At 42.2% G+C, this 14,882-nt stretch overlaps 1 protein-coding gene across 2 annotated transcripts in view; it reads right to left on the bottom strand.

Moving 5' to 3' along the window:
• The window catches only part of SGCZ (sarcoglycan zeta), a 548,799-nt gene that overhangs the window by 483,219 nt on the left and 50,698 nt on the right, over positions 1–14,882 (bottom strand). The gene's annotated exons all lie outside the window — the stretch shown is intronic.

Raw genomic sequence — 14,882 nt, 5'->3', positions numbered from 1 at the left:
GTTCTAGTCTGCATATTCAATTTTCCCCTCCATATAAAGTACTTACTTGGCTACGGCCCACAATTCTTACCCAAACAATTGTATTGCATGACACTGACCCCATGGTACTGGCAATTGAAAGCAGTAGGAAAGTCACAAGTGCCAGGAGACACTTTGCAAATGGAGAATACTCTCTCTTCCTGCACTTAGCCAAAATTGCTATTCTCTCCTGAAGAAAAATCCAGCAAGCCAAGAGCTCCCTTTGATGGGCAATTCAATCAAGCTTTTGTTTTCCTCCTCAAAGCAGCCATCAGCCTCAAAAGTATTAGCAAAAAAACGGTTTGGGGTCTAGGCATAACTCTGAGTGTCTTCACACAGAATGGCAATCAAGGAGCTCGCAACCGAAATGAAATGGAAACTTTTGTCGGTAAATTCAAAAGCCACCTTGAAATATGCTTTCAAAGGATGCTTAGCTTAGAAATACGTTCCACTGGTACTTATTTCCACATAAATGCATCGAGGGTTGATTTGGAAGTAAGTACTCTTGAAATTAAAGAGGCACAGCTTTATCTTAGAGACTGCTAAATACCACAGTGTGTGTGGAGGGGCAGCATAGGCCAGGGACGGGTTGCTCATCTGCCTTCCCAATGCTGAGTTCCGATGTCAGTTACTGAGACGAAGAAGTGGAGGGGTAAAGCACAGGAAGCTCATTGCAGTGCATCCCTGGCAGCAGAGCCAATCCAATGTTCCTGCCACCGTGTACACACCGCGCTGAACTTCCAGCATCTCATACCTTCCCCTCTCAGAAACTGACAGGGATGCTCAGCGCTGGGGAGGCATGTGAGCAACCTAACTCTGCCTGCACCAGCCCACTGACTGCTATTGTCTACAAATGAGAGCATCACCTGCTCCAGTGGTTGCCAGATGTGCTCACAGAGGTCTTTCCTAGATTGTGGGTAGAGAGTGTCTTGTTTTGATTGTATGTAGGTCACTCTGGGAGCCTTTTTGGCTGAAGAGCAGGGTACAATTTCGCTATTCCACCTGGGCTTTAATTTGAATTCAGCCTGATCTTTTATTTCCCTTCTCTTCCCTCCCCCTCCCCTCTTATGAAGATCGCCCATTCTGAGACCCCACAGCTAATTATCCCCTGGCCTCCTCACTGGCCCAAGTAGGACCAATTCAGCCAGCTAGCCCTGGGGATTATCTAATGCTTATTTCCACTAAATTGATTTTTGATTTTTGAATTTTATTGTTATTCATGTTTTTATACTGTATTTTATGCTGCTTTTATAATTAAGTGTTTTAAATTTGTTGTTAGACGCCCTGAGCCTGGTTTTTGAACCGGGAAGGGCAGGGTATAAATAAAAAAATATTATTATTATTAATTATTATTACAAATGCTCAAAACAAACAAACAAACAAACAAACACATTTTCCCCACCACTATCTTTCTAAGTATCCCCCCATCCCCACTAACCCTAAGCCCCAACAGCCACCATTCATTCCCCCTTCTGCAATGCCTCAAGAGTGATGCTACATCGTTGGACCACATTACTGCACCCAACCATTTTCATTTGTGTGTGTGCCAATATTTTCCCACTTCTCTCATTTTTCTTTTCCTTCCTTAGCCGGTAGCTCTGTTTGTGGATTTCTTTCAATTATGTGCCTTCTTTTAAGGCTTAGTTCTTTAATTTCCTTTGATGTAATTTCGCAGTGTGTTGGTGCTTTTTTACACATCGTATTTTGGTGGAAGATGTAAATAAATAGCTAAAGTGCAAATTGACCACTATCTCCCTAAATACGCAGCCTGAACAATCAGTGCTATTCATAAAGTTGCCTATTACATTCTAAAGCCTGAATTTGGACCTGTGCCAGTTGACAGGCAGTTCCTAAAATGTTCTTCTCTCTGCAGAATTAGGTATTCATATTGGATCAGAAGGTAGGAAAGAGATTTTTTCATCACCTGAGAAACAGAGTAATAAAAGTGACTCTTCTTCCTGCCCACCTCCTTCTCCTCTTTCTCCTAAGTAGGCAGACAGTGGTGGTTGATGCCCACTGGAACTGGTAGGATAGAAGGCAGGGACCCCAACTGTAGGTGGTACCAGAGCGAATGGCAGGCAGAACTGACTGGTTTTTGCCCCCATCTTCCTCCCTGCTAATTTCTGCAGGCAAGTGGAGACTGGCTGAGAGCAGACTGAGACTGGTAGGGCTTTGCCCCCTTTTCCCAAATAGAACAGGCTCCACTCCAAGCTCTGGTAGCATCCATGAATGTTTATGCTATGGACAAATCTATGTCAATAAAGTTTATAATGGCAACTTACCAGTTGAGCAGGAATGTAAAGTCCACTCTGGGTATATCTAGGCTGATTCTGCGATATTAATTTCCTAGCCATGGTGGTGCACAGAACCAAGTGACTTTCACTGAGGATCAAGGATCTGCTCAAACAAGGAGCAGGGCTGGACCAAGGCTGCCTGAGACAAATGACAAGATGGCCGCCTCCATTCCATATACATACAAACACACCCTCTACTTATTCAGCTCAGCCTTGTCTACACTGACTTGCAGTGGCTTGCGTTGAGCTTCAGGTAAAATACATTTTCAGCTGGAAGTTGAACTTGGCACCGCCTGAGTGCAAAACAGATATTGTATTACCACTGAGCTGTGACCCTTCTCTCAGAAAATGGTTGGACTGGCAGATGAATATTACTTCGACCCTGGTGAGAGAACAATGTCCTCCACTGTACCTGAGGGCTGTACCTGAGGGACTGCAGGACAGGTAGCACAGCACACACAACCTACTGTCAGCCCCTTCCCTCAAGCACCTGCTGCCTAAGGCAGCTACCTCACTCTGACAATGATAGGGCTAGAATTTGGATCCGTTGAGAGGGGAAATGGTTCAGTTTGGCACAAATGTTTTTATCATACCTATCCATCAGTACCTGTATACATTATACACAGTCAAAACAAAATAAAAAAAATTCCTTCCAGTAGCACCTTAAAGACCACTGGAAGGAATTTTTTTATTTTGTTTTGACTATGGCAGACCAACACGGCTACCTATCTGTAACATTATACACACACACACACACACAGCACTCTTAACTCTATTTTCCTTCTGCAATATCCTGCAAAGTGTCATGAATAATGGAGGCTAATGGATATAACAACACTGCTCAACCTTCCATCGAGCTCATTTCGGGCATGCGGCTGTATCGTGACATGAGCAATTTGGAGATGCATAAGCCTGATTGGGCTCGACAGGGTGAAGGCAAATGAGGCTGCTATGATTCCTACTTGCTGGAAACCACAGGAAGGGAGAATGCCACGTTAATATAAAAAAAACCTGGATGTGTGCTCCAGAGAATGCCTTCACATTTTCTGCAGTGACCTAGGATTTCATAGGAGATGAACGGATGTGGAGTAAGGCACTAGAAAGTTTGAACTGCAGTAACTACTTAAAGCTGAGATAGACTGATATCCTACTAAACTGGGTGAAGCTACACAGGTGTAAATGTCTGATGTAGGCAATGTCTAAAGTACATACGATCATTTAAAAGAATAAACCTTTGGAGCTTTATTTCTATACGTGAGAGACTATCCTTCAAGAAAGTTCTGTCTCGCGGTTGTTTTTCTTACCTGTTGCTACACTGCTAGCTTTAAAGATTAGACAGTTTTGGGGGCAACACAGAAGATATTTGAATGAGATGGGAAACTTACATTGGGAGTCTGATAAGTGAAAAAGCATGGGAATCCATATGGTGAAATCCGTCTCTGAAAACAATTTCGGCTCGCCTCCAGGAAATTTCCCTTAAGATTATATTTTGGCGGCATTGGACCCCCACACACCTTGCAAAAACAAATTCTTCAAGCTCACCATTAGGTTGGAAAGGCTGTGAAGAATGAGGTTCCTATTTTCAAGTTTGGTGGGAGTGTACTGTGGTCCATGCCTTTTGGGGAAAAGTATTTTATCTGACCTCTGAAATCACTAAACAATCTCTCTCTCCTAATTTGGCACTTGCCTTACTATCACTAGATTTGACCCCAAATTCTACCCTTAAATCTAAAGAATTAATTTCCTTCCTGTTCTCAGCAGCTAGGCTAGTTATTGCCCAACTATGGAAGGAAACATCTAATAGAGGCATGGCTTAATAACATCTGGAGCATTGCTCTATCAGAATGCCTCACATACCATCAGTGACTAATCAAAGGCATCTCCCAAAAAGATACATATGACATGATTTGGTCTCCTTTTTTCTCTTTTATTGAAGAAGGGCAGGATATTTTAATGCCAGCATCATCACAGAGGTGTCTGTAGAAGGGATATATTAACTGAAAATCAGATCTGTAGTTGGGTCCCTTTTTAAGGTATTGGGTGAGCCAACATGACAATGGTGAGGGATTTAGGATTGGAGTGATCATTTTGTGATACTATGACGCGGGTGGCATGGTAGTCTAAACTACTGAACCTCTTGGGCTTGCCAATCTGAAGGTTGGTTGTTCAAATCCACACAATGGGGGAGCTCCTGTTGCTCTGTCCCAGCTTCTGCCAACCTAGCAATTTGAAAGCATGCTAGTGCAAGTAGATAAGTAGTTACCGCTGCAGTGGGAAGGTAAACAGTGTTTCTGTGCACTCTTGCTTCTGTCACAGTGCCCCATTGTGCCAGAAGCAGTTTGTCATGCTGGCCACATGACCTGGAAAGCTGTCTGTGGACAAACGCCAGCTCCCTCGGCCTGAAAAGTGAGATGAGCGCCACACACTATAGCTGCCTTTGACTGGACTTAACTGTCCAGGGGTCCTTTACCTTTTTACCTTATGATGGCAGTGGACACAGCTGTCTTGTAACTTTTGAATAAATGTGCTTTAATAATAAAAGAAGAAAAAGAAGAAGAAGATTGCGGGGAAAGGAAGTCCTGCTGTGAAAGTCTACAGCCTTTTCTCCTCTGCATAAAGATTTCTGCATTAGAAGAAGCAGCCTGCATTTTTCTCATTTCACTGCTCTTTGACTGGGAAGCACCCTGTTGGAAAATTACACTGAAATAAATTATGCTCTGAAACCTTGGCCAGAAATGCATTTTCTCATTCACCTCCTCATTCACCAACAGACTTGCATAAAGTCAAAGGAAGCCATTTTTGTCTCTCAGTGAATGGGGAGGGGAAACCCTTCTTAATTCACAACTCACAAGCATTAGGCTTGGTAAACAGATTCAAATGTGCGTGGGTGATGGAGGGAGAACAATGTGCTCAGTTTGCATACTTAGAAGAAACCGCCCAAACTATATTGAAACACTTTGTTTTTGGTGGAATCTCCTTTTCTGCACCTTCATCTTCGAGCAGGGAATACTTCATTGCTTCCTTCTTTTGTGCCTGTCAGTTGCTGAGTGAAGGCAGATTCGTAAATAAATCATCACTGTATAATAGATAAGAGCTACTGGCGCCAATGAGAAACCACCACTGATACAGGGTGTGAGCAAGAACAAAAGCACACTTTGTGTTTGTTTGTCTTATTTTTAGCGTGGGGTGTCTGATGGAGAATTTGTGCAGTTATAACACCTGCTTTTTAGATGAAGGAAAAATGTTTCCAGGTAACAACGCCACCAGGCATCCCAAGTCACATGGGAGTGATGCAATATACCACCAAAACTTCACAGAATCCATTCTAGACAACAAGGGGGTGTTATTCCTCCAGAAGACAAATTGGTGCCCGATATGAATAGCATTATTTCTGTGAAAATGTTGCCACTTGCTATATTATTCCCATCAAAGTCCTTTGTATGTGGTGAATTCGGGGGTGAGGGGATGGAATCTAGCTGCAAAGTTGGCAATACAGGCCTTTCCCCAGAATTTTGAAAGCTGTTCACTAGGCATTTGGACACTTCTTGCGATACAATCCAATTTTGCACAATGGTTCGTAAAAACAAGGATAAGATTTGAATACAGTTGGATGCCATTTTCAATCAAGTGTTAGAATTCCTGATCCATGATTGCAGTCATGGGATTGTTGTCTATCACATGACGGTGTATGTTTTGACTCCACAGAGTGGGAAGTGACGGAGACAGGAAGTTTGTGTTACTGTGTTCCATGAAGTGGGACTATTGTCCTTTGTTCTTTTTCTCTTTGCTGTCTGATGCTAGAGAGAGAGGGAGCCATGTTGCAGTGCTCCATGTGTGCTTATATGTAAATAAAGTAGATTAGCCAACATGCTGAGTTGATGAGGTCTGTTATGCAACTGCACAAACTCTCGGATCCCTAAGTGTGCCAGTGTCTGTTGGCATCAGTCGCTGTGATGTTCGGGCAGAAGAAAGCTTATGAAGCTCCCGAACGATCGACCAGGAGGGAGGGAACATGCCAGTCGGGCATGTGTCTCTGCCAGAGTCCTACTCGAGTGTAGGCCGAACTCCTGACATCAAGATGGTAGTCTGAAATTTCAGAACTGCGCTGATTTTTTTTGTTTCTTAGAATTCCCGAGCAATGTCAAGTGCAAGGCTGCTAGTACATCACATCGTGCCTTTGCCAGAGACCTTTCATCTCTACCCCACCTTCCTCTGTTTCTTATTCCTTTGTCCCTGTTCCAACATTCTGCTTTTTCTCTACTAACTTTAATGTACTCACATAGCAAATGTCTTCTCTTTCTTCCTACTTTGCCCTCCCGACAAAAGATTACCAAGGCAAGGAAAATAGTGGGAGCTCCGATTACAGAAGCTCCCACTGTTATATCTGTGATTATTACATTAAAGAAAATGCCCATGAAAGGAAATTCGTACATCACAGAGGACATTTATATGCAGAAACGAAGGCTACATACAACCTTGTGATGAGTTCTCAGTCTTGCTTGTGTCTAATTTAAAGCTTTGCATTTTCAAAGACTTAGTAGCCCAATGGTCACTTGATAGATTCCAAATGGATTTGCTGGGCTTTTAAAAGTTTGTTGATTTTGAAATGTAGGGAGGAATAACAAAATATTCTGATTATGCAATCCAGTACATTACTGGATTCTATCAGTAAGCAATCTGTCAGCCTAGTGTGATAATTTCCTGCATATCCTGTTAGAAAAAATGCAGTATTTTTCCATGTATAATTGGGGGTTGACTTAAATGCAGATGTTCACTGCATGGGGGTTTTTTTGTATTTTTTAAAAAGCTAATTATCTTCCCGTGGCTGCTGCAAAGAAGCTGCCGGAACCGCCAATCTCCCACAAAAAGATCTTTGGCAATCTCCCTCAAAAAAACTCAACACGCTTGGTGGGGCACACTCTGTTTAAAATATTGATTTCTTAATTTTTGGTTCAAAAAAAATAGGAGTCGTCTTATACATGGGGGTGTATTATACACATAAAAATATGTCATTTTGTGTTTTTTAATGAGTAACAGTACATCACAATGACTCTGCATGTTTGTTAATTCTTTACTTCCTGTGAATTTGGTAGCAGCTGGGGACTCCAGAATATGTTAGGGGTATGCATTGGATTTGTACAAGGTGGCATGAGTTGAAACAGGAACCCCCAAAATGCTTCATGGCTTCTCAGTGCTCAGACGTTTTAAAAAATGCTGTGGACAAGCGTACACTAAAAAGCAAAAGTAATGACTCTAAGATTAACACACCACCTTACTGCGAGGGTGGGGGAGACGGAAATCAAAACCCCAAGTGGATAAAGGACAGAAAGAGAGAGATCCATTGTGTGACTAACAGGTCATGCTTGTAATCTGAGGGACTGGTTTTACCCAGAAAGCAAATCCCTTTTCATTCTTTTAACATTTAATGGCATCTAGCACAAAAGCTCCTGATCTATTTGTCTGCAATTTAGCAAGCTTCTTCCCAGGACTGCAATTTTCAGACCAATCACCCACAAGACATGAGGGGAGATTAAGAGATTCCTTTTCACTCACCCTAAAAAAAAAAAAAAAAGCAGCTGCCCTTATAGGAAAAGTGCTGCAGCTATCCTTCTAGATTCATGCTCTCATAGGAGGTGACCTTGCCTGAAAATTCCATTTAATTCCATCCCAAAATTTAAAAGGTTACAGGGTTTCCTAGCCAGCACCAGCTGCTGTGAGCTCCCCAGGACTCATGAGTCCAGTAATTGCTGTTGTTGGAAACTGTCTGTCTCATGAGACAATGGAGTGCGCTTCTGGGGGTGAAGTCAAACTGCTGGAAAATCACAGCACCTACTGTGGCTGCAGAGACCGGTAGCTTGTAACTGCTGCCTCCTGTGTTGGTTTTGCTGTGTTAGCAGCGCCAACATGGTCAGACCACACCTGGAATACTGTGTCCAATTCTGGGCACCACAATTTAAGAAGGATGATGACAAGCTGGAATGTGCGCAGAGGAAGGCAACCAAGATGATCAAGGGTCTGGAAACTCAGCCTTATGAGGAGTGCTTGAAGGAGCTGGATATGTTTAGTCTGGAAAAGAGGAGACTGAGAGGAGATATAATATCCTAAGGGCTGTCAAATGGAAGAGGGAGCATGCTTGTTTTCTCCTGTCCTTGAGGGTAGGGCTCGAGGCAATGGCGTCAAGTTACAAGAAAGAAGATTCCAACTAAACATCCAGAAAAACTTTCTGACACTAAGAGCTGTTCGGCAGCAGAACAGGCTCCCACGAGAGGTGGTAGAGTCTCCTTCCTTGGAGGTTTTTAAGCAGAGATTGGATGGCCATCTGTCATGGATGCTTATGTGAGATTCCTGCATTGCAGGGTGTTGGACTAGATGATCCTTGGGTCCCTTCCAACTCTTAGATTCTATGATTCTGTGATCTCTTTGGGCCCAAGCCTGGGCAGTGTATATGAAGGTCTTGTGTTGCCAAGCTTACCAAATCACAAGCAAATGGGTTCAGTGGCTTTTGTGATGGGCACTTTAATTTTGTTTGGCTTTTTGTTTTTAAACAAGCATCCTCCAACAACCAGCAGAGATTAATGGGGTGTTAGTGGGGCACACAGGGCATTGCACAGCCCAAAGACCTTGCACTAAATGGAATTGCATTGTTGGATAACATCCTGGGTGGGGCAGGGCATGTTATTGCTTTGTTGTTCTTTGGTTCTTGTTTTTACTATGTATTTAGTGCTTCTATTTTGCATCTTTATGCTGTGAACCTCCCTGGGATCTTCAGATGAAGGGTGGTATACAATTTTCATAAATAAAATAATAATAATAATACTTTCGCAATGTGCCAGTCCCCTCTCCTTTCCTACAAGTTAGCTGCTCTCTCTTAGATTACTTTGTTGTGTACATTTCTGCTCATCACATTTTCGGTGCAGTACTATTGAATCCAATGAGATTTACACCCAGAGAGCTGCAAACAGAATTATCGCCTTAGTTTCCTTTTGGAGATGTGTTCAATAAGAGTCCTCAGGCAATTTGGCTAGAGCTAACCATGCACTGGGATGTGGGTGGCGCTGTGGGTTAAACCACAGAGCCTAGGACTTGCCTATCAGAAGGTCAGCGGTTCGAATCCCCATGACGGGGTGAGCTCCCGTTGCTCGGTCCCTGCTCCTGCCAACCTAGCAGTTCGAAAGCACGTCAAAATGCAAGTAGATAAATAGGTACCGCTCTGGCGGGAAGGTAAACGGCGTTTCCATGCGCTGCTCTGGTTCACCAGCAGCAGCTTAGTCATGCTGGCCACATGACCTGGAAGCTGTACGCCGGCTCCCTCGGCCAGTAAAGTGAGATGAGCACCACAACCCCAGAGTCAGTCACGACTGGACCTAATGGCCCTTTACCTTTACTTAACCATGCGAAATAAAGTAGGCTATCCCTTCCAGACCATGTTAGCCTTCGCCTTTCTGACAATATGTGATGAGCGGTTTGTTGGTGGACACAGGACAATAAGAGGGGAAACTTTCTTGACACATTGAGTCCAAGTGGCTGGATATTTTTAAATTTGCAGATTTATTTTCAATTGCACTGGCCAAAATCAATATTTAGTCACTCTTCCAGAACTGCACACCAAATTTTAATAATAGTTTAGCTTTATAACTCCCACTTGCTAGGCATTTGGCAGGAGACAGCAAAGCAGCAGGAAGGGTGTCCCCCTGTATTTTGTTTTCACTCCATCTCACTGTTTTGGAGGCATTAGAATCCATTGCAAACATCCCTCCTAAAACAATCTAATTATTCAGTTGAGTCAAACAGCAGCCATCATCCCCAGCCCTAGCTATCCTTTAACTGGAGATGCCAGGGATTGAGTTTGGAGTCTTCAGAATGCAAAACATGAGCCCTCTGTTTGAAGGATCAGGTCTCTGCTATAGTTTCCAGCATGAATGTAAGTGGATGGCATCCAAGGTGCGCTGTGTCTAGGTTATTAAACAGTGTGATGAAATGAACCTAGCAGCAAATCCCCACAGCAATATTCAGTTGTATGAATAATCTAAATCTGCTTTCCCCATACGATGCCCTGCAGAAATTGTTGGGCTATAGCTCCCATTATCCCTGATCTCTGACTATGTTGGCTGATCGGAGTTGTTGTTCAAAACAGTATCAGTATCAAACTTGATTTCAGTCACAGACCAGCATAAGATAAAGCATGTGGATAAACTGAACACATAAGACTTAAAACAGGTAAGGGATAAAAACTAGTACAGTGGTACCTCAGTTTAAGAACAGCCCTGCTTACGAATGATTTGATTTACAAACTCCATAAAACCGGAAGTAGTGTCCCGGTTTGTGAACTTTACCTTGGTCTAAGAACGGAATCCAAATGGTGGAAGGGCACCAGCAGCGGGAGACCTCATTAGGGAAAGCGCGCCTTGCTTTAAGAATGGTTTCAGTTTAAGAACGGACTTCTGGAACAGATTAAGTTTGTAAACCGAGGTACCACTGTAATTAAAAGGTGATTATATCATACGTACTTAAAAAGATAGAAAAAAGGACAAATGGTTAAAAAACGAATATAAGGGAATGAGCACCAGATTGATCAAGATTTACCATTAGGATAATTTTATTTTCACAGGAAGCAACTGCTTTGCTTATGTAGAGCACAATCCTGTACTGAAAAAATACTGGCAGAAGGAGCTTGCACCAGAGCAGTGTGCATCTTCTTGGCTATCCCAGTAGAAAATTTTGCTGGGGTACAGATACACATGAGAGGCAGGTGGCACAAGGGAATAGCATTCTTACTGCAAATCCAAACCCACTCAGACTCTGCCCATGCCCCCATCAACTGATCATGGAACTTGTGCAAGGAATTCTCCCTGAATTCAGTGGCAAGGAGAAAATAAATAAAACTTTGCACACATGCGCCCAGTGACAACCTTCCTGTTCACATCACCATGATGAAGAGAACAAGAACTCAAGAATATATAAAGACAAGAACTCAGATGACATGGTGCACATAATTGGGTTATATCTAAGGTTGCTGTATTTCAAACAGTGAAAATCCAGACAGAAAAGTTGTTGAGGGTTTGGGGGTTTTTTGGCAAATTTCTGAGCTGTTTTAAAGGAAAACTGTCAACATGGATTGCCATATGTCCGGATTTTCTCAGACATTCTTAGCAAATTCTGCCAGGACACTGCTTCTGACTGCAACATTCTGGATTTGTCCAGGAAATTCTGGACATATGGCAACCCTATTATATACCCATGGATCTCACAAGGGCGGATTCTGGTGATAAGAAAAGGGGAGCAAGGGTTCCTTGCACAATACAGTTTCATCACATATGCACGTGCAAACTTTCCTTCCATATATTTAGACGGGAGGATGCTCCTGAATTTAATCTGCATTTCTCTTGCTCAGAGAAAACAATTTCAGTGGGGGGAAAGTACGAAAATGTTCCAGTTTTTCATATTCAAACGCAATGTATCTGTGCTCATTTTATGGCAAGCTGGTAGCCGATACCATGGCTGTAATCTCAAAGCGCCATCCTTCGTTGGAAGCCTACAGAAGTTAATCAATTATTCCTAAGTGGGTTGCACTTTGCACGCTGTGGGGTGCTTTCAGATATCCACTTTTGAATATTTTAAAGTTTGAACTATCTGGGCTTATGCATCCGAGATTTCAGCCTGAGATGTCATTGCTGAGGACTGGCTGGTGGGACTGAAGAGTGTTTGCTTCCTAGCAAAACAGATATGTTATAAAACTTGATGTCTACTAGTTTAAATGGCTCTTAAAGGGGATTAAGGAAAACACATGGAGGAATACCGTATATCAGTGGTTATTAGCTATGATAACTAAATGAAATATCCATGTTAAGAGGCAGTATGTATGGCTAATGGATAATTACGGTAGGAGAGGACCACATGCTCATTTCATGGGGCTTTCATGCTATCCTGATGGTCCTCCTGAAAGCATCTAATGGACCACTGTGGAAATCAGGATGCTGAACTAGATGGACTTTTTGCCTTATCCAACAGGGTTCCCCATTATCGCTTTGTGAATACCAGCTGGCTTCTCAAAACGGGATGGTGTCTTCTGTTCAGTCAGTCACTGGAACCAACGCTATCCTTGCGTGGTGGATGAGCAAACTTACCCCTTCCCTTCTGCACACAAATAAAACCATATACTTTCAAATTGTTCAGTAGGAATGACAGATGATATGGAACCCATACTATTTTGAGGGGCTGTGTGCAAATCAGAGGAGACATAGCCCAGGGGCAAAGCACCTGCACTCCATCCCTGACATTTCCAGGTGGGCTAGGAAGGAAGCCTGTCAAAAATCCTGGGGAGTCACTATCAGTCAGTGTAGAGAATACCGGGAAGGCCAAACACCCATCATTCATTACTCAGTGACCTGAAGATTTTACTGGCCTTTTCATGTTTGAATGCCTGGCTTATAATCATCAATCTTCTTTAGATACTTATGGACTGCATAGTATATGTCAATCTGTTTGTTTGTTTGTTTGTTATTTAACTTCATAATTATTTATTTATACTTTTCAAGTTTATACATTTCACTAATTTTATACATTTCACTAATTTTACAATCATTTTGACATTTCGAAACTTGACTCCCTTCCCCCACTTTCTGCAGTTCCTTACATTTATTTTTAATTTCTTCTGCATATCCAAATTAACTTAATTTACTCATTTATTCATCTTCTTTAAATTTATACTCTTATAAAATTGCAGGTTGTTACCTTAATCCTGCCAATGTTTTTATCTGTTTATACTTTATCGGTAAATATTCAACAAACCATTTCCATTCTTTTGTAAATAAAAAATAAAAAATTGTTAGCTTGATTTCTTATTCTTCCAGTAAGTTTCGCCATTTCTGCATATTCCATTAGTTTTTGTATCCATTCTTCGTTTGCTGAGACATCTGCTTCTTTCCATTTTGGGGCATGTAACATTCTTGCTGCTGTAGTAGCATACATGAATAAGTTTCTATACATTTTAGGTAGTTCTGCTCCTATAATTTCCAAAAGAAAAGCTTCTGGTGTTTGTTTGTTTTTTACAAAGGTTATTATAAACAACCTTTTCATTTCAATATATATCATTTCCTGGTAAGCTTTAACCTTACATATGTTAATCTGTATGTTTAAATTAGGATTGATGGAATATTCTTATTGTTAATGTCAGCTGGCAGTCTCCTTCCTTCCTTCCCTCCCTCCCTCCCTTCCTCCCCCCACCCCACTCCCTCTCTCCCCCCTTCTATGGAAGAAGAAGAGTTAACAGTAATGAGCTGGACCAATCAATGATCTGACTCAGTATATGGCAGCTTCCTGTGTTTCTATGTGAACAATTTGTTTGTTGGATTCCAGCTCTCATAAGCCCCAGCCAACATGGCCAATAAACAGGGCTGATGCCAGCTGCAGTTGAGCAACATCTGGATTTCCACAGGTTCCCCATCCCTGCTCTACAAGGTCAGCTATTTATGTGGAGCTCCCAGCTCACTCAACATGTCATCTACACCTTGGAGGGAAGGAGGAAGAATCCATCTTGTAATGATGGTGTCACTGCCAGTGAATATATGAAATTAACAATCTTTATATTTTTTTGGCAAGTCTTTTCCTACCATTTTCTTCTCTGCTCGTCAGCCTTTGCTAACGAAAGGCAAATGAGCCTTACCTAGCAAATCAGTAAATATGTTGTCATGGCAATTAATTTGGGTTTTCTCCCTTTATGATCCACATGGCTTCCCAGGATGAAAAGCAATTTGCTGGGCAAAGATATACTTCCAACCAACTGAAAAACAGCAAGAGTGATGGAATTCGCTAATCTGTACCAGCTCTGTTCATTATCCACATCACCGAGGGCCAGACACATGCTTGTGCCACAAAGACAGTCATGTAGCTGCCATTAGTGTGTGTCTAGGAGAACATCTTGTGAAGAATAAATGATGCTTTGGTAGTTTTGTACTTTCAGCGGAAAAAAGAGAGAGCTGCTGGCACTTTTTGTTTTGCTATTTTTAATGACGGGAGATTAACTAATATCCTTCTATGAGTGGGGAGGGGGGGACTTTGATGTTAAAAGATCACAGAGAAGTCTTTTTGCATTGTTGAGTTATAGAACACCTTCCAGACAACCACCAGGCTAAATGGGAATCAAATTCCGTCTGTGATGTGGAGCTGACACTTCTCAAAGGCTCAGTTCTGCAGTTACTGATGATATAAGCAGTTCAGAGGTTTTCTCTATCAGGGGAAACAAAGGCCAAAAGCTTGATTCTCAGATGTAAATTTTGTTGACTATGACCCCATCCTCTTTTATGCATGCAGATCACAAAGGATGGTGGGATGAGGAAGAGAGAGGCAATGCCCATTGATTTCAAAGTATCTATGCTTAGGGTTACAGCCACTCCAACAGCCTATGAATTACAAGTTCATTACCAGTTCTTCTTACAACATCCCCCCCACCCCTTTACAAGGTGATCAAACTCAGCTTCCCTCGGTTAGCATAATAGTATCTTATCCTAGGAAACAATGTCCTTTGCTACAGATACAGCACAGTGGCACTGTCCAAAGGCAGATGCACATTAA

Source organism: Podarcis erhardii (genome assembly GCF_964252035.2).
Source record: "Podarcis erhardii genome assembly, chromosome: 9".
Taxonomy (NCBI): Eukaryota; Metazoa; Chordata; class Lepidosauria; order Squamata; family Lacertidae; genus Podarcis; species Podarcis erhardii.
The sequence above is the reverse complement of the archived record's forward strand: the minus strand, read 5'-3'. Positions and strand labels throughout refer to the sequence as shown.